Genomic DNA, 20857 nt, shown 5'->3' with positions numbered 1-20857 from the left:
AGTAAAGATTGAATGGGGACTTGGGCTCCACCTAGACTCGGAGCAACTAAGCCAATATTAAAAGGATGGAAAGAAATTGGACGACGATGACAAGGAGAAGAGAGATGTGAAGCAGTGGCAGGGGGAGGAGAAGTGATTGAGTAGACATTTCCTTGTTTAAAATAAAATGGCATGTGCCTCAATGCAGTTGAATTTTGTTATATTTATATACTATATAAAGGTTTGGAAACCTTATTTTACAAGTGGGATAATGACAATTTCCACTTTAACGAAATAGAGCTTATGTGTTGAGTGCTAACGGATTGTGAGAAAGGCAATGTTTCCCCAAGGATGGATTCCCAACCACTCTGATTTAGCGAAAGTGGATGCTCTAAAAAAGGGAGCGGTAAGGTAACCAAATAATAGGGCTGTGGGCAGCCCTAGCACAAATTATAATAACTGGAACTTAGTGCGAAAGGTGGCATGATATCGAAGAGAGGATGATGGTGCCCTCAAGTAAAGAACTTCTTAGGATGGGGAAGTGGAGTTGCACCATGTGCAACGTAAGGTGTCGGAGACACTTAGGAAATTGACTCTGAGAAGTCAAAATTAAAAGTTCCAAAGTGTTATGTTGATGGAATCTGAGACAACTCAAGAATGAGTAGTGGAATTGAGTTAGAGAGGGTGTCTCTAACAGGTTTAGCGAGAACTAAACCAATAAAAGGGAGCAAACCACCCCAGATGGCCAAATGAGCCTTTAAGTTGGAGAGGCTATGCCTCTTAGAGGATGGACAAGGCATGGTGAACCTTCAGTATCAAACCATAGACAAATATTGGCCAGGTGCCAAGGATGGGAACAGTAATACATGTGGGTGTTACTTTATAAAAGGGATTACTGTTTGATGAGGACATCGAACTTCTTCTATGGGTGGTGGAGTTGTGAGACACAAAATCCCTAGGCCCCAAAGTGGAGCCGAAAGGGTGCCACGTGGTAGTGGCCGAAGCGAAAGCCAAACGAGTGTAACACGTTTGGACCGAAAGCTCCGATTTGAAAGGCCGAAAGCGGGAGTGGAACTCCCAGCGAAGGGCTCGAGGAACAAGTACGAAGCGAGCAATAAGCGAGGCTCCAAAAAGGGACCCAAAAGGACCAACATGTGACACGTGGATGAGTCTGAGATGGAGTCCAAGATGGACCAAGACGGAGTCTGAGATGGAGTCCGAGATGGATCCAAGATGGAGTCCGAGATGGAGTCCGAGATGGACCCAAGTTGGAGTCCGAGATGGAGTCCGAGATGAACCGAGACAGAGTCCGAGATGGAGTCCGAGATGGACCCGAGATGGAGTCCGAGATGGATCCAAGATGGAGTCCGAGATGGACCGAGACGGAGTCCAAGATGGAGTCTGAGATGGGATCCGAAATGGAGTCCGAGAAGGACCCGAGATGGAGTTCGAGGTCGAGACCGAGACCGGGACCGAGACCGAGACCGAGACCGAGACTGAGATCGGGACCGAGACCGAGACCGAGGCTGAGGCCGAGACCGAGCCCGAGTCCAAGTCCGAGTCTGATTCTGAGTCCGAGTCCAAGTCCGAGTTCAAGTCTCAGAGGGTGAAAGCCCAAAGCATTCATCTCCCAGACCCTGGGGGGTTTGGTGAGCTCCAAAAGTATAGTAAGGGGAGGACTGCAGTGGAACCAGTTTGGCCAGGAAAGGCCAGTTTGGCTCAAGAAGGCTGTACTCAGTGTTGGGTGATGAGCTGCCCACTGGGAAGTCCAACACAGATTGACAAGCGAGGTAGTTTGGTGAAGTGTTCAAGAGCCGGCTCTAATTCCCCCGGGAGATCGACTGGCCGATGCTCCCAGTCCAAGTGTGGGTGGCACTACCTACTTGGATACCATGCGTGGCTCAATGGAACCTCGCTCTAAGCCCATGGCTAGAGCACCCAAATGCAGAAGTACCCACGAGGCTTGCATAAGGCCACGGTGTTCCGAAATGTTGTCCCAAAGGCCTAGACTGTGGAAAGGAAGAGGAGTAGTCCTCTGGTGTAGTGACCAAGGATACAATCGTGTGGTGAGGAAATCCTAGAGGACCGTGGGACTTAGTGGTCGGGCCTGTGGGCCTTGATCCAATGGCAATGTTGGCAAATTAGGCCAAGGACAGAGAGGGACTTGGTGGGGACCAAAAAGGAGATATTGGGGAAGGCTATTCCCCATGTCTATGGGCATCCTAAGGATGCTAAGGAGTGGATCTAAGATGACCACTCATGGATGGATGGCCCAGTCTTGGAGAGACGGGATTGCAATGCAAGTGGTGTTGGACCATCGATGTGACCAAGGTGATTGGGCATGGCATAGCGTAACGGGCCGGTATGTTGGTGGTGCCTTGGGGTGTCGGTCATGGGACTGGACACGTGGAGCACTTGAACCAAGTGCAAAGGTTAAGTGGCATGGATGTCATTCTCGGGGCTAGCAAGCCCCAAGTCTTGGGTGGGACTTATGGAGGTTGTGAATGAGACTCCTCCAAGTGGTCGGAGGTGCGGTTAAGTGACTATAGTAGAATGGAAAAAATTAGTCGCTTACACCCCCCACCACTGGCCTCCTCAGCTCAGCTCATTCCTCAACCCCTGGCTGGATGTATGGCGGCTCCAACGTTTGGATGCCATGCCTTGTGACCAAACCTCTTGGTCACACTAGCTATCCTAGCCAGGAAAGTCCTTTTGGCCATGCATGTCCTCCACGCAGGCATGTTACTGCACAATGCACCTCATGCTCAAAATTTCAGTCATGCTAGAAATGGAATTGAAAAGGAAAATTCATATAGACTCCAGTGATGTGATGAGGTGCCTCTCATCTCCACCATAAAATGGGCGTAAGCCCGGGAGAGGCTTACTAGAGTCCACATCCGGTCAAAGCCCTTATTGTGCTCAGATCTTGATCACCCTTGCTTGTTATGCCGTTTCCAAGCCAATCCTCCCCCCAGCCCTAGCTCCTGCCACATCCTTTATCGCTGCCCTGCTGCATCCCAAGAAGTCCCTACTGATCCGCAGCCTAATCCTCTATAACAGACCCCTCCCCGCCACATCAGATCTCCCTGCCAAGTCATCCCTCCACATGTTCTACCTCACTTTGTTCTACGGGCTTGTTATTGGCTGCTACAACAGCCTTGATTGTGCCAAACCCGAGAAAGGAGAAGAGCCTATAATGCTATAGTAGCCAATAATGAGCCAGTAGGACAATAACCTTGATTTGTTAAAAGGTAATAACACAGAACATGTGGAGGGATGACTTGGCAGGGAGATCTAACGTGGCGGGGAAAGGTTTGTTACAGAGGATTGAGCATCGGATCAGCAAGGACTTCTTAGGATGTAGTAAGGCAGCAATAAAGGATATTGCGGGAGCTCTTATTGTTGATTGCCCTAGCTCATTGTCTAGTAAGCCTCGCCCAAGTTTACACCCATTTTAGAACCATTTCCACACTGGAGCACTGGGAGTCGAACCCGCGACTGTTGCTAGTAGCTGTCAGGATTCGAACCCCGGATGTTCTCCGGTAGGGTTGAAGGATTGTAAACCCGTTTGGATGGGGATGACTCTCGTATTCCGGGGATTGTCGATTGTGGTGCGCCGCGCGGTCAGCATCGGCAATGGCGCCGCTGGAGCTGCGCATCAATCCATTGGTTTGGTCCGGGCGCTCGGCCTTGCCAGCAGCTACACCATCCATAAGAGTTCTTTTGCTCGCTGCGCGCGTCTTGTTCCCGGCGCTGCCATCACATCCAAGGGTATTGTGGATTTTTCGGAGCTGCTAGTCTCGATCCGGTTCGTGGGGCACCCCAAATTTCGCACAGCCGATGCATGACGACGGTGTAGCGGCATCGGGTGTCGATGACCAGTATTCCAGGTCTCGCGTTTTCATGTGTGCAAGAATTGATGAGGAGATAGATCGCTCGCCGGTATGCTCAGCAGGCGCTATGATCCACCGTTACCAGTAAAACATCCTACTGGAACACCGCCAACGCGCAGATCAACAAGGTTATGTATTCTCCTCTACAGGAAGAATGTGCTTCCACCGCTTTGAGTAAGACCAAGATCGGCGCATCGGTGTGGATTTCGTTGGAGCGAATGCGAACAGTGAAGCCGGTGCCTGGAATCCGACCATGTTTGCTCTCAGGCTTTTTGATACCCTGAAGATCGTGCCAGTAGTATCGAACAAGGTACCGCATTCTCGTCCAGGATCTTGCGAATGGTCATCTTTCGTTCCTTTTGCCGCTTTTTTCTTCACAGGTGTTAAGAATGGAACCTAGAGTTCGTGGTGTTTCGTACATGAAGGATTACGGCAACGCGAGGTGGATCGAGAAATGAGGATCGATCGGAAGAACACGCTCGTGAGTAGAGTTGGAACGAAGAAGGCCAAGAACGCGGTAAGTTTTCTATTGTTTCTATTGTTTCTTCGTTTTTTATCTTAGAACTTTTTCTCCAGCTGCAAAGAATGTCGAGAGCTGATTGATCTAAGGACGCGCATTTTGATTCTGGAGGCCATGGAAGGCGAGGACACGACTTACTGATCGCTGCTGCGGGAGCTCCAGGTAAGCCTCGGGTGCTCGCGAAATATTGCCTCTGCAGTTTCTCACGATCGCGGTGGATCGGCCGCGCGTAGAGCATCTGGGAGGAGATGGGGGAGGGCGACGAGGAGAGGGACAGAATGCTGCTCCAGCTGGAGCAAGAATGCCTGGATGTGTACCGGCGGAAGGTGGATCAAGCGAATTGCGTGAGGGCTGGGCTGCACCAGCTGCTGGCGGATTCCGAGTCGGAGATCGCGTCGCTCCTGTTGCTCCTGGGTGATCGCCCTTGCACGGTATGCTTTGTTTGATCCATCTCACAGTGCTTTTCCAATGCCCGTTGTTCTTCCTTTCAGTTAGAGAAGAGGTCGGCACTACTCTGCGGGAGCAGCTCTTGTCCGTCTCACCTCAGTTAGAATGCTTGCGTCTGAGGAAAGAGGAGCGGCTGAAGCAATTTGAGGACGTGCAATGCCAGATACAAAGGCTCTCTCAGGAGATATCGCCAGGGGCATTGCAAGAGGCCGAGAATGGAGCTTTTTCTTGGAAAGGTTTGTTGCTGAGAAAGCTGTATGAGTACCATTGCCAGGTTCAAGAGCTTCAGGATGTAAAGGTTGGTTTGTATTGGCACGGTTGGCATTCTTTTTTCTTACAAGTGACATTTCCAGAGTAGCCGGCTCCACAAATTCTCAGAGCTTCTCGAGGTTCTGCAGGGATATTGCGTCCTGTTGGGGGCAGACTACACCGAGGCTGTCAAGGAAGTGCATCCGAGCCTTTGTGATCCAGGCCAGAGCAGAAGTATTAGCGATGAGACGCTAGAGAACTTAGCCAAGACGATCGGGAGTCAGGTATAAATTTATTCTGTGTGCATTTCCTGGCTGATGTTTCGTGTGCACAGGGATAGTGGACTTGTCAGAACTACTTGCTACAATCGAAAGTAGTATCGCCGAGGAGAAGGAAGAATCACTCGGCAGACAAGATATAATGGAATGAATGGAACGGTGGATTAGTGCGTGTGAAGAAGAAAGCTGGCTTGAAGAATACAATAAGGTATGAGCGTTATGCTATTTCACTTATTCATTTTCGATTGTAGGATGAAAGCCGCTTCAATGCAACCAGAGGAGCACATTTGAGTCTAAAACGTGCAGAAAGAGCTCGTGTCATCGTGGCCAAACTCCCCAATGCGTTGCTATTTCTTTTCTCAGTTTTCACAACCTTTTTGCAGATCTTCTTGAATTATTGAAGTCCAAAATGCGGTCTTGGGAGGACGAAAGAGGCAGGCCCTTCTTATATAACGGGGTACGTAAGTGATTTCGTAGACGCTTCTGAAAGTGCTTTGCAGATTTCTCTACTGGCAATTCTAGAAGAATATAGCTTGCTACGACGAGAGAAAGAAGAAGAAAAGCGCCGACTGAGGGTAACTCTGCAGTTTAGTGCCTGTTAAGACGTTAACTGGCTAAATGCAGGAGGAGAAGAGAATGCAGGAGCAACTGCAAACTGAGCAGGAGCTGCTCTACGGCACAAAGCCGTCCAAAAAGGGACAGGTGGGACTTCGCGTGAGTGGAAACAATGCAAACCGACGACTTTCGATAGTCCCTGAGCTCTTACCCGCACCGAAGGCTAGCAATCAAAAGGTTAACCGGGTGAAACGCTACTCTCCGATGATGAATTACGTTGCCTTGCCTAAGGATCCCGAAGGTTCTTCGATTGGATCAGCTCCGGATTCTCCTGTTGCGGCATGAAGGTCAGGTTTTTGTTAGAATGGACCCGTGCGTGATGTTTTGCCTGTGGTGGCCAGAGCGGTTTTGAAAATTAGGACGATAAGCGGGGTTTATACTGTAAGTAGAGTTTGTTTCTTTGCTATCAAGGGTAATCGCGTATCCTTTTTCCAGTGCTCCGTGTTTTGTGTATTGGGAAAGCGTAGGAGCATGTGCTATTTGTTCAAAGCTTTGATTGGTGTAAAGCATCGAACTAATTGTTTCGTGTTAAGTTTCATTCAAGGTACATACAAGTCTTGGTTTGCTTACACTTGGAACTTTAAATTCTTCTCGCTGCTTCTGCTGTCGAGAATTGACGCAGACAAGTTCCACACAGGCTATGCTCTCAAATGATTCAAAGGCTCGCAAGCTTGACATGCTATGTACCAGAGAGCCGAAACAACGGTTTTAAAAGGACTCCATTCCTATTATGGAGTGCATAAGCTCCTGCCACGATCTCCTGTCGCAGATCGAAAGTCAGGACACGAGCTGAATGTGGACATTGCGAAGCTGGACAAGGCGGCGACCAGCATTCAGGCCATGCTTAACAAGTTTAATACTCACAAGCACCGGAATCCAGAGTTCCGCTACTCTGATGGAGCCGAGGAGTGTCTTAATCTTGTCACAAAATGGAACGACAAGGCGCAAGCACTGCTGGGATCACAGTAAGCATATAAACTTGAGAGCTTTAACAGTACAGCTAAATGATCTATGGATGTTTCACAGGGAGAAGCGTTGTGACAAGATCTCGGAGCTGATACACAGCTACGAGGACGATCTCCTTCCGAAAATTGAAAGGTACGAGCGAGAAGGGTTGAGAGTGATACAGCCGAGCACTAGCTTCGCCGTACGGAGTTCCCCGCAAGACAGAGGCCCTGCAAAAAAATATGTACGGCGTGTTTTTCCTGATCCCATGTTTGGGGGCCATGAGCAACTGCTGGATGAGGTGGTGAATGCCCTCTTGGATCCTGAAGCCCGTAGCAAATGGGTTGGACTGTTGGGAGGCGAATGGGAGCGTGCCTCGGATTAACGCAGGGGTTGCCTCTCACTCTGCGCATCGAGCGTGAGAAGCGGATCCAGGCCGTGTACATCCAGGGCGCTGCGACGAAAATGCAGGCTCTCGTGAAGAGAGGCAATTGCTCCCATTCAATATCAGGAGCTAGCCAAAAGTGCAACTCTTTCAGATTTGGAAGACTGGCAGCCAAATCATCCTTGAATTTTGACTGTGCAATGCGTAGATTAGTAAGCCACAGCCTTTCAAGACTTGGGAATGATCCATCCGGTTGAAGAAGTGGATACGATTGCATTTAATAAAAAAATGTTTCTAGGCCGTGGGGCAACCAAGATAGGTTTATGATATCACGGATGTCTAAATATCGTAGTTGCAACCATTCGAAGCTGTCATCACTACTTTCACTGTCTTCTACCCCAACGATGGAAAAATGTTGAAGCTTGATTGATTTCATAAACATTTGTTTCCAAGTAGCTCTGCTGACGGTTCTCACACGAATTAGACATTTTGTTAGGTTGACAAGTTGCCATAACCCAACGAAACTGGCAAAGTCAATGTTGTTTGCATGTAAAACCAATGTTTCAATGTGCTCCAGTGTCCCCATGCTTTCTGGCACCTTCATTGTACCATGTGTCATTCTTAGATCTAGAAGTCTTAGTTTACGTGAAATTCCAGTCAAATCCACAACTGATGACTCCTCTTTTGAATCAAGGCTCAGCTCCAGCTCTTCCAAGTTGGAGAGCTGGGGCAGTAATGCAATGTTACACTTTATGGGCGTCCACTAAGTAGATTTTAGATATTTCAGTGATGTCAGGCTGAAAAGCGCTATACTTATGGATGAATGTATAGGACTTTCTAATGTGGATGACAGTCTTATCAATCACATACAAGGTGTCAAGGTATTGAGCTTGTGGCGATGCTCTAGGATCCATTTTATTCCAGAGAGCATTTCCAAGCTGAAAAACCTTCAAGTGCTTGACATTCGAGGAACAAAAGTGAGTCAGATGGTAGCATATCGTGTACGATTATATAACCAGGAGCTTCTTCATACCCCCAAGACTTATCTATCTTGACCAGGCATCTCCGTTCCAGTTCATTGACAATCGCTGTGGGTGAGAGTTCTGACCCAACCTCCATCCAACATTTGCTCAAGGAACTAAATTCAATTAATTTGTGTGGGAATGCAGCCACATAGAGAAAGCACTCTTGCAGCTTTTCACCCTCATAGTTTCCCAGCTCGTCATAGCTGAACTTCAAGCGTTTGAACATCTGCTTCTCAACATCTGGGTCATTGGACAAGTGCAACCTCTTATATCGTTCTTCCCACACATGTGGCCCTTCTCTTCTGTGGACAGCCATGGCACTGCCAATCACTTCCAGAGCGAGAGGAAGTCCCTCACATTTTCGAGCTATTTTCTTGGCAAATCCCACAACATCAGGGTCACTGGGTTGTGGATCATGCACACTGAAGGCAAACTTCCAAAACATCTTTTTGCTTTCGTCCATTGATAGCTCATGCACAGCAAATGCCTTTGCATCCGGATGCAAAATGCCTTCCTTTCTGGTTGTCACCAGGATCTGGCCAGAGGATGGCCCTGCTATAAAATCCTCTCTTTCATTTCACCCCATTCAAGAGCGTTGAGGAGCTGGGCCTTGAGATCGTCCTCCGAAGCATCTTTCTTCACAGTGATCCACACAATGTTGTCATGGAAATGCTGCCGCACCCTCCAATCATTGTCCACGTCATCGCCAGGTAAGCGGAGAGAGAATGAATCAGGATGGTGTTTAACGGGAGGCAACACGCCAAACCATTGGGTTGCGGTCCGAGATGGACCCGAGATGGAATCCGAGATGGAGTCTGAGATGGACCCAAGATGGAATCCGAGATGGAGTTCGAGAAGGACCTGAGATGGAGTCTGAAGTCGAGACTGAGACTGAGACCGGGACCGAGACCAAGACCGAGACCGGGACTGAGATCGAAACCGAGACTGAAACTGAGGCTGAGGCCAAGACTGAGCCCAAGTCGGAGTCCGACTTCGAGTCTAAGAGGGTGAAAGCCTAAAGCATTCATCTCCCAGACCCTAGGGGTTTAGTGAGCTCCAAAAGCATAGTGGGGGGAGGATTCCAGTGGAGCCAGTTTGGCCAAGAAAGGCTAGTTTGGCCCAGGAAGGCTATGCCTAGATGTTGGGTGATGGGATAACCACTGGGAAGTCCAAGACTAGAGTGAATACGGACAGACAAGCGAGTATCTCATGGGTGGTAGAATGAGCCATACTAAATTCATGGGAAAAGTGTTCCCAGAAGAAAGCAACTTTGGTGCAGAGTTGTGTGAGAACACTGTGGTGAAGTGCTAACGGATAGTTGGCATGAGAAACGACTGTGTTGGTCTTTGCAAAAGACCTAGACACGAGTGCAAGTGTCATAAAGGTAGGCTCGCGGAGCCGATAGTGTGGAGACACCAAATGTGCCAAAGTGTGATACCTTGAGGTTATGTTGGTGGGTTCATGAGAACCCTTTGCCAAGGGAATCCCAATAGAAATAGGAATGGCATAGCCTAAGCTGGAAGGTATGTGGTAGAGCATGGTGACCCAAACAAGGATGGAGATGTGGAAGCACCAGCAATGAGTTGTAAGATTTGACAATTATAAGGCAACTAAGCAAAAAGATGCAAAATAATTGATGAAACTGGTAGAAGGTAACTACCTAAGACTTTTTATTGGGATAAGAAAGTTAGATCTACCCTTATAGGGAATGAATTGCTTATGTTGTGATATAATAAGTCAATATCATAAAGAGAATGCCCATTGTCAAAGAGGCCATTATTTGGGACACCTAAACACTTTAGAATACCAGGAGGTGTTGTTTGATGTTGCAAGGGCAATAGATAAAGCCCAAAGGGACTAAATCCCTAGCGAATGATGGATAAAAGGTCCTATCCAAATGTCCAAAGTAGTGGAGATGGAAGAAGTCCATCTACCCGAATTGGACAAAGCCAAAAATGGAATTTTGGCAAGGCTAGTGATGGGCATATAAAAGCCCATAAGTGGCAATGTTAATCCCAATGTGTGGGATTATAAGGTGAGGATATCCGGATTGAGAAACCACTCCCTAAGCTATCGGGTAGGTTCATCCTTAAGAATACTTGCTAAGGCATGGTAGAAAGTGCAAAGCTATCCTCCTAGTTTGGAGGAGAATAATTAAAGGAAAGATGTGAGGCCAAAAGCAAGTAGGAAGGGGATAGAACCAAAGTATAGGGATTAAAGAGCATAACCAAAGATGGTTATGCTAGTTGGGAGTGGAGAATCAAATGGGCGCTCAAACATGTTGTCATTAGTAACCGTGATGCCATAGAGAGTCTAAAGCATGGAATGGTCTATGTTAGACCATATGGCAATTAGAAAGCTTGCGAAAAGAGAGGCCTTAGCAAGCTAAAGGACAGAGTTCTTTCAAGGTTCCCAAAGACAATTCTAAGCAGCTTAGTACTTAGAAAGCCAAGGGTAAATGGTTCATAGAACGCGCAAAATCAGAGTGGTGCAGCTGAAGCGTGATTTTGAAGCTTGCCATGAGGAAATGCTATCAACGTTAGGGAAGTAGTCTCCAAGTTTTCAAAGGGATGGCTTTGAACGAAAGTTGATAGTCAAGGACTTTCATGAAACCATGTTACGTTGGTTGGATGACTTGTGTAGTGAAATTGGCAAGTCAGGGGAACAAACCCCCTAGTTGAAGGTGCTAACTTTTATAAGGGTGGCCCATGGGGCCAAGCATGGAAGAGTCCATGCATGATCACAGACTTATAAAATGAGAGGACTTGGTAGTGTGGAGGAACTAGATTCCTAAACTATTATCTGTAGCGCACTTTAAGTATATGTTGGTGCACCGGCGTGGGGAGTCACGCCAGGCATCCTGGGTGATGTCATCCGTAGATGCATATACGGAGGTTGGGTTTGAGTCCTGACCTTCTAGTGCTTGGGTTTGAGTCCCAAATCACTAGGGCGCGGTGATGGTTTGGAAAATGAGGACACAAGCTCTATTTCGTTAAAGTGGGATTTATTCAGTAAAATGGGACTAGGTACAAATTTTCAAGTATTTGAAAATGACGTGAAATTATATGTTTTTTGTCCAGGGGCTAGACATATCTGGGGCATGGTGACTAGCGCGGTGACTTTGTGTCCAGACTGAGTCCATCTGGTTGTATAATAAATCTCATTGTCAAGGTGAACAAGCCGAATCTGAAGCTAAAGAAGAGCGATGGCATGCGCGCACACACTATTTGTTTGTTCATTGAGCGTGTGGTGAGCTTTCCAAGATGAACGTCATTCCTATTAGCCAGACATATAACTTAATGGTGAGAACATTTAGATATTATTCAATGTTATCTTTTTCTAACGAATCTAATTGTGAAGGTGTAGCAAGAGGCATTGCTAGTCTGGAGAAGTCATTTAACTCATTTGACCCTTAGTGTATTTTCATGAAACTAAATAACATTCATATTATTAAGGAATTTCTCTAGTACCTTTTTTTTACGACATAGAGGCTTGCATTTCTTTCAAAGGTGATTTAGTAAAAGGCCTGAGGGCACATGCCATTCTATTTCTCAGACCGGTATTAAGATATACTAGTGCAAAGGGCCACATGCCATCACGCCTCCTCTGATTCAGATTCGGATTGTTCACCTTGAAATAAAATACATTAGAAACTTAGTAAAGGAATATTAATGAATCTCACCTTGAACCCGGGTTATGAATGCTCTTGCTGCATCTCTTGCATGGTCTGGCAAGGTGATGGTGGCACTCTGCTTCCGCATCCAACCATGCACAACATTATCCACCGATATGCTCATGCTGGGATCCCTTGGATTCAGCACCCATCTCTTTTCTAGGCAATCCTTCGTATATCCGGAACTTGGCTTGAACCACTCCACAGTTACATTGAAGGAGTTAGTTTCCGCGTCCTCCTCTGCATCAGTGATGCAGCGCCCCACCTATATCATTTGTTTTTTATTACTGGGTCTGACAAGCACGACCATTCCTTTGCAGACCTGTACTGGATTGAATGCTGAATCCGGCTTCTTGTTCCTCGGCCCACAATAGTGATCCTCAACATCGTTATCTGTCACTGCATTTCCAGAGGACATTGTTCCGCTACTATCTGGTGCTCTGGGTTCTGGCCAAAAGGACTCTTCCAATTCTTCATATACAACCGGCCCATTTTGGATAGCAAATATAATCTTCTCCCAGTATTCGAGCAAAGGCTTGCACCTCTTAAAATAGGATTCTCCACCAAACACCAACCCCCTCTTCCAGAAGGCAATATGCTGTCTAATCCCGGCCACTATACTTTCCTGGTCTTTGAGTCCATCCGGGTGCATCGGCCGTGGGGAACCCTGAGGAATCATAGGTTCCCCAATTATGGGATCTCTCTTGAAGAGTTCAATGCCATCCACTGGCAGCCACACTGTGTCCCATTCTCTCATCTTGTACCTCATCACTGGAGCACCGTCACGCATGCTGAAATGAAACTGAAGAGGCTTGGAGTGGCCAATCAGCGTTTCGGATCCGTCCCTGATGTAGCCTCTTACAAACCCCTTAAAGTCTGGAACCTCTGTCACAAGTGCAGCTTCAACAGTGCCTTTGATGCAATTTTGGAATTCATCGTAGAGTTGTGGGAGGGTGAGGACATTGGATCGCCGGAGGGACTCTGCCAGGTGACTGAACATGGCATCGACGTCTTCATGAGTGTGCCCAACCATGAGAAAGCCAAGTGTAACCGTTTCAAATATGCCTTTGGCAACAAGCATCGCCAAGTACGCGAAGACGTACATGTTTTTGTTCTCACTGCCAGCATTGTCTGTTTGGAGCAGAAGATGGGGTGGAAGGCCACATCGGCCGCAAGAACTTCCTTGAGATTCTGCTTCGTTTGGATGAGGCTGTGCATTCACCGGGCGACCAGCCTCGTCGTAATGGCATGAGGCCTCACGTGATAACCCTACAATCTGACGGCCAACATATTCACTAGGATGGCATGGGGCCCCACGCGATACTGCAAGCCTTTGCTCCTCCTCCAGCTGAACCCTGTATGGGGTTCGATCGACAAGGGCCTTATGCAAGGGTTGGCCGTTCAGCTCAGTCTGCGCACTTTGCAGAGACCTTAAGTGTTTTGCTAAGGACGCAATCATCATGTTTGCACCCCCGCCACCCCATAGAGGCACAAAGAAGTTCCCATAGTTCTGGGCACCATGCCCATGAGCGATTATGCCAAACAGAGACACAGGCAGCTGCATGGATGAAGAGATTGCCTTGGGGGCAGGATTGAGTCGAGGTAAGCACGTCTTTTTCTGATCCATTTTGTTGTGGATGATGCAGAGGTAAGAGTCAGGTCTCTCCATGGAGAGAATCCTGTTATGATAATATGCAGTCCTGCAGCTTCTCTGCTCGATGTTGTGGTCGAGCCGCCTTCTAACCAACGTCTCTCGCTCTTGAGCGCTGCAAGAATTCTTCGACAAAGCCATTTTGATAGCAGTGCACTCGTCACACTTTGAAAAGCTGGAGTACTTTCCTATACTCACATCCCTGAACCTGTTGCTCCACAATCTACTAAATCTAGATTGGCTCAGCTTCCTGTAGCCATTACTCTGGAGTTCCCGATTCACATCTTCCAATATGGCCCCCTTGGTATACATGGAAGGGAGAACTTGTTGGGTGTCTCGTGTTCCATCTTCCAAGAGGCGGGTTTTATGTGGTTGCTGCTCGCTACATGTCTCGACAAACCTCTTGAAGATTGCCTCTCCATATACAACATGACCCCTGGTTTTGTGCGTACCGTCGTTCCCATGGACTGCCTGTTGAACCCTTTGTTCCTCGAACTCAGTTTTGATTCTGTAGAATGTGGTTCGAGGGACTCCATAAATGATTCTCCATGCCTTCATGCAGACCAAACCCCTCTGGAAGACCATGCCCCCCACCTGATGTTCTGAAGCATCAACAGATGACCGTAATGCCTCATACACAAAATTGCGAGCTGCCTTCCAGGACAATGTCTTGTATCTTGCTCTCTCCTCTTCAATAGCATCCCAATCAGCATGTTGACAGCACCTCCTCTTGCAACAAGCAACTGTCGAGACCATTCGAACCTCCATCGCCATTTTCTGCCTTTTCGGTTCGTTGCTCAGATCCCTTTGGCTGCGCTGTAGGAAGGTGTACTTTCTTTTCCCATGAAGAGATGTTCTGTCATCAGTTGTAGTGGTGTTTGATTGTGAATCCTTCACATTCTCAAACACTAAATGCCTCAATTTCCACCGCACAATGCTTCCAATAGTCAGACTGTTTTCTTCTGTGTCAACAACCTCTAAAATTGCAACTCCAATATCATCCCAGCCCAATTCTTGATTAGCAACCGCATCTCTTGGATCGACAACTGTGGCTAAGCCCTCAGCTACCACCTCCCCTTCGGGGTTGTTTAGAAACACCTTTGCCTGAATCCATGTAGCACGGTTCTTAAGATCCACGGAGGGAACATGCGTCGCACTTGCGCTGTCCCCAACATCTGCTTTCTTCTGAAGATTTTTCAAGGCAACAACAACTTTTACCCCGACGACCATCTCTCCTCGTTCAATAGCGACCACATTCCCATCGAAGACAGTCTCTACTGATACAGCAGCATTGCCTTCCCCAAGCCTTTGACAGTGTATAACAAAGTTCCGATCCATAGACACAAGGGTCCCTTTTGCAACTCTCTTCCCACCATTCAAAATGTAAACCTTTTCCCCAACCCTGAAGGCCATTCTGAAAGTGCAGAAAAGAAGTTAAGACCATACAAAAAATGATTGGAGAATGGCCTAAATCATAACATACCAAACAACCTCAATAGCATGAGGCCACATGCCATTATTCAAACATGCTATTGACACCCACATGAAATTTCGCATTCACAAAATTGGCATGAGGCCTCATGCCATCTTGATATACACACAGCTGCAGGCAAGTAAAAACATACATGACAATACGCTAGCCATGAAATTGCAAGGGCCCAAGATGGCATGTGGCCTCATGCCATTTCTAAATGTGGTCCTAAACCATTCCATGGTGAACATACCAGGAAGCACAAGTGCCGAATATCAAGAGGAAGCGGTAGCCACACCAAAGACAGTGCCGCTCGCAACACCGCAACTACTCGTAGCGCCGCTCGCAACACCGCAACTGCTCGTAGCGCCGCTCGCACAAACTGCCACTCGCATAAACTGCCGCTCGCAATGGCGCTCGCAATGCCGCAATCGCTCGTAGACGCATAAACCACAGCTCACAACGCCGCTTACACAAGCAGCGCTCACTGCGCTCAGCGGAACCAAGAACACGGCGCACAAAAATGATAGACCTAGGAATGAGTTCGAGAATTCAAAAATAACACACGCTTGAACGTCACATCAAATCCTCTGACAAACCAGATCTTATGATTCCTCTGACAAATTTCAAACTGAGTAGCTTCTAGACTTTGCTGTCGGAGGTTGAACTTTGTCACATCATGTCCTTGCCTCGATCCAGCTGTGCCATGTCAGTGATTCGAACTTTGCCATGCCATGTCAGCGATCCGCGCCAAGATTATTCGCCGTGTAAAGGAATAATTATGCTGTGTGTGTACGTCCATTTATGGCAATATAATGCCACATGCCATTCAAAGAATAATGCTAGTCGAGCATCTTTTGGTGCATTTTTGGGTTCAAAATTGCATGAGCCCACACGCTATAAAGTTTACCTGTACCAAAAATAGAAACAACTTTATTTACTTGGGAATTTATATGGCTGAGGCATTTTTAAACTTACAAACACATGCCCTACTTACATTCCTTTGGTTGCTTAAAATTCAAAAATATTATAAACCTTTCTTTTTGCATTTTCAATGTTTTCAATTATGGTTTTTGATTTTCGCAGGACCAGCCTAGTAATCTATTTGCATCCCGTCATGTTTATAGCTAGCTTTCGTTTATCCCCTTCGCTAGCCTGAGATACATCTGCTCGGCATCTGCCTCTTACAGCATTTGCCCAGAAAGGGCATCTTTCTTCACGCAGCATTTGCCACATGTTTAGGGTTAGGGTTTAGGGTTTAGGGTTTAGCAATTCAGTAGCTTGATAAACATGCAAATACAGAACTTGATGCAAAATCCTTTGATATGTCACAATGCCCTTAGGACCATAAACACATTTCAATAGAGAGGGTCCTTTCATTTCATAACTCCTTACGTAGATCTTGGTGAAACTAGAGTTAGTGAAGTTGGTTTCTTGTGATCCCGCATCTGATTGTGATGTCCCTTTGCAGTGTCGATGGAAAGGTCAATGCACACCAAACTGTAGAATCTTGGAGCAAAATAACGGTCGGATCTATGGCAAATGCCCCTGAAACATTGTAAGGCTCGTGTGGTCTCATGTGGTGTCCGATCGAGATGCTTCTTTGCAGGGTCATCAAGAAGGACATTGTATACCATTCTGTAAAATCTAGTTGCGATCTAACGGTTGGATCTCCAGGAAACTCAAAACAATCTCGCGCGTGTCAGAATATTCTAGGAATATACTCCTATGTGCTCCTGAAAATGGCATGCGGCCCCACGCCATTCAAGAGATAACGCCAGATGACGCCGAGCATTTTTTGGTGCATTTTTTGGTTCAAAATTGCATGAGCCCACATGCTTGAACGTCACATCAAATCCTCTGACAATTTATTTAGCTGAACATCTGGCATTTTTGGAAATACAAGATGCTTTGGAATATCCAATCATGCATGGTATAAATATAGCGAGGGTATTAAATGATATCCCAATCATGATCTTTCTTTTGGATTTCGCGTGCATGCAGTCCGAGGAATGATGACGTTGCGGATTTCTTTTGGATTTCACGCATGCGCGCGCCGATCCAGAAATTAATGGTGGCGCCCAAGTCCGAGAAATGATGACGTGGCGGGATTACCAACCGTCGTGACATTTCGCGCGTGTGAGGTTAGGTTTTGCATTTTGCTTCGTACTCGCGCTCGCATCGCGCTCCCACTCGCGCTCGCATCGCGCTCCCACTCGCGCTCCCACTTCTCTACAGGTTTCTCGTGTGCATCGGCGTCCACTCGTGCTCGCATCGCGCTCGTGTGCATCGGCGTCCACTTCAAGACACACCCAGTTTGTAACTTCGCCGCCAACTCCGCCGCCCACTCCGCCACCCACACGCAGCCCACTTGGCGTCCCAGGAGATTTCAGCGCCACTCTCCAACTGTAAGTGGCAGAGTAGCCTTGCTGCTACAATCCGCTGCACACACAGTGCACATTCGCCAGCGAGTCCGGTTGTCACGCCTCCATTCGGCTTCAAATGGTAAGTCTTTTAGGCCAAGTAGAAAATGGCATGAGGCCACATGCCATTCAGTAGCAACATTGGCATGCACCGATTGGGCTCTCGAGTGCAGTCCGGTTACAGATGGCGTGTAGCCTCACGCCATCTTAGGATGCAGCCTCAAGACATCTGATGCAGTGGTGAATGGCGTGTGGCCTCACGTTATTTCCAGCTACTAGCTTTTCATCTGTCAGCTCTAATTGTTGTGCATTTCTGAACAGGCGAGGAATTGCGTTCTTCTTCCAGCCACTGTCAATGTGGATGCAGAGAAGGGGGAGGAGCTCACCAGTTGGACTTTCGGGATAGAAGGCGAGGATCTGAGGCTGTACAACACAGATGGTGGGAGAAAAGAATGCATGGGGATCCTCATCCAAGTGACAGACACTCCATGCAGTTCCATGCAAGAATATGGACTGGCACTTGTGGTAGAGACAGCGTCTGCCTTCAAGATCCACCTTGCACATCCTAGCGGCTTCCCGGAGGGGGGCAGCGGCTATGAGGAATTCCTAGAGGGAGCTAGGGAGAGGTTGTCCAGGAGGCCCACAATTTCAAAGACGCTGCGGGTCTATGAAGATCACATGGAATCCACGGACCTCACCTACGGCGATGTTCAAAAACTATATTCCAACATTGAGCCGTTGAGAGTGACTCCAGTTCGCGAAGCAAAGGGGAAGGGGGTCGATCTGGAAACTACCTCAAAGCAGAAAAGGGTGGTCAAGCTCAAGCCGACGTCCGACTCTCCTGCTCCAAAAAAGAAGCTACTCAGTGATGCCATTGCCTCGGGTTCGAACACTACACCCACCAAAAAGAAGAGCCGCAAAGAGCAGAAAGAGCAAGAAGAGGCAGCAAAAATCGTCGCAGATAATAGTACTTGTTACTATTCCAACAATGTATATACAATCGACGTGAGCCGTATCGACATCCAAAGCAAATACAACCACAGGCTAGTATCTGATGAGTGGGTGGAGAAACTGAAGCAGAAGATGCTGGCAAGTCCAGTAACACCCGACATCGCAGACGTGATCCCCTACTACCGAACAATGAAGGGCGAGACGAGGTTTCCAGACTTGATCAATAGGAAGGTGTTGGACGATCAGAACATCCGGTTCTATGCCGTCTCCGGGCAGCATTCTAGCTTGGCGATGCAAGAGATAGTTGTGGATATTATGGTGGGCGAGGAGGTGAAGAAAGTCTTCAAGACAAGAGTTGTCCGCCTGATAAAAGGCAACTCGCCCCTCCGATCTATCATATACATCTCCCACGCGCAGAATGTCAAGCAAGAAACGTGCTACAAATCGGGTCTGCACGAGACATTGGCACGAACACGGAAGCTCTGGGTTCAACTGAAGAAGCCACAAAAACCAGGACAAGGACGTGCACTAGCAACTAGCGCCTGGCAGGTAAGCCTCGTTGCATGTGGCATAGCATGTGGCCTCACGCCATTTCCATTGCAGGAATTCTCGAGTCTTCTCTCGAAAACACTGGGGGTCAATGACACACTCAGCATCCATAACATTCTACTCGCAACAAAAGTTGTTTTTGACAAATGGGTAGATGTGCTGAGGAGGTACCATGACGGGGAGTTGCCAAACTCAATGGGTGTGGAGGACGGCCGGAAGCCCAATGATTTGAAGCTCAACGCCTTGCGTTTCTCGCGGTCTCTAGACGACGACGACCTTCTGACAGTGGTTAATGCTCTTCTACGTGGTGAGGTTGTCTTCAACAAGACCAAAATGACTCCCGGCCATATTGTGACATACGAGGACTTGTGCACGACTCTGAGAGCTCGTGCGCTATTGAAGGATTGGATCTTCGAGCAAGTGGCCGTGGAGAGGGTGAGCATCGACACCACGCAAGAGATGATGGAAGCGCTGGAGTTGTCAAATGAAGACATCGACGAGTACGTGAAGGGGGCCCCCAAGTTCATCGATCTGCTGCGGGATGCCACGAAAAGTAAAGCTGAGAAGTTGGATCAGTATCCAAATTTCATTAAGATTGATGTCGACCGCCGGCTTCAGAAACAGCTCGACCCCGCAGCAGAGGCCTATCGAGAACCTTACCGGGTATACTTGAATTCGGATGAGGATCAAAGGTGGAGGAGCATCGTTTCCCGCGGAGATGAGCAGGTCAAGAACATCTTTTGTGTGATGGACTTCACAAACGAGGAGATCACTCATGCAGACGAAGTCAGCTCCATCATTGACTTAATGGTGGGACTTGCGGAGGTGGAATCTTCAGTCCACTATATGATCTACGACTCCGAATCCTATCACAAGTTCTGGAAGGCCTTGAACGAGGTGAAGGCTCGGTTGAAAGGCAAGGAGATGCGGGAGATCCATGGGATAATGGCTAAGAAGAAGATACCGACGAATGTCCGCATCTTCACACTCGCCCTTGTTATTGGTCCTGCAGCAGAGTGGGACTGGAGTGACTTCCCAGCTTCGTTCGACAAGGCCAATCGAATTGATCTGAGGGAGGTCAATTTACCCGTGCCTGAGGAACTGAAGACGGCTATGGAGCTTTCGAATCCAAAGAAAGCTCCAGGTGCAGCATGGGAAATGCTCAGCTGGGTCTTCAACGCAATAGCGGGTGGGTCATCTGCTTCCGACTCCAAGGGCAAATGCGTTGTCGAGTACAACTGCGGCGGACTATTCTTTCGAGCCGCACTACTCAAGGGTGTCCCTTGTGTTGCGGTGACAAACTCCATTGAAGAGATGACTTCAATGGAGCATATAATTACAGTTGCCAAAGAAAAACAGTATCTTCTCTGCGAACCTGGTGAGTACACACTTTAAGTTTAAATGTTATCTCACAAGCTCTGTATGCAGGAGCGTGGCCACCCCCAGATGCTGAAACGGCGTTAACAGCTACTTTTGAAGATACCCATGTTGGGCCGAGCTCACAACCTGCACAAGGTAAGGTCACGTGAGGCCTCACGCCATTTTGATTATAGATCGTTGTGAATATTTAGACACGAGGACTAAAAAGCGCACTGGTGGCGCATCGAAGAAGGACAAACAGAAAAGCAATAGGAAAAAAGGAGGTACAAATTATATTTGCAATGGCGTGTGGTCTCATGCCATTCCTTGCAGGAGAAACTTCTTCAAAGGCAAAACAGGCAAGCACCAGCCAAGCTCAAACTGACAGTGGTCATAAAAAGCGAAAGCACGTTGGACAGTCGTCGAGATCAGAGGCGTTTGATT

At 47.8% G+C, this 20857-nt stretch overlaps 1 protein-coding gene and 1 long non-coding RNA gene across 6 annotated transcripts; both read left to right on the top strand.

Annotated features, from left to right (window-relative positions):
* Positions 1 to 20857, top strand: part of LOC112351139 (voltage-dependent calcium channel type A subunit alpha-1-like) — a 123386-nt gene that overhangs the window by 48219 nt on the left and 54310 nt on the right.
* On the top strand, positions 3544 to 7625 carry LOC9655053. Of its 6 annotated transcripts, none has more exons than XR_002994020.1 (12): positions 3544 to 4182; positions 4253 to 4389; positions 4449 to 4554; positions 4626 to 4823; positions 4884 to 5137; positions 5193 to 5372; positions 5423 to 5574; positions 5618 to 5823; positions 5867 to 5941; positions 5991 to 6525; positions 6604 to 6946; positions 7008 to 7625. It is a non-coding gene; the product is annotated as an uncharacterized LOC9655053 (long non-coding RNA). The 6 variants fall into 6 exon arrangements; XR_002994024.1 differs by lacking the exons at positions 6604 to 6946; positions 7008 to 7625 and having other exon boundaries at positions 5991 to 6268; positions 6341 to 6362; positions 6417 to 6550; XR_002994023.1 differs by lacking the exons at positions 6604 to 6946; positions 7008 to 7625 and having other exon boundaries at positions 5991 to 6268; positions 6323 to 6362; positions 6417 to 6550.

Source organism: Selaginella moellendorffii, unplaced genomic scaffold (assembly GCF_000143415.4).
Source record: "Selaginella moellendorffii unplaced genomic scaffold, v1.0 SELMOscaffold_58, whole genome shotgun sequence".
Lineage (NCBI taxonomy): Eukaryota > Viridiplantae > Streptophyta > Lycopodiopsida > Selaginellales > Selaginellaceae > Selaginella > Selaginella moellendorffii.
This window is presented reverse-complemented; position numbering and strand designations above follow the sequence as displayed.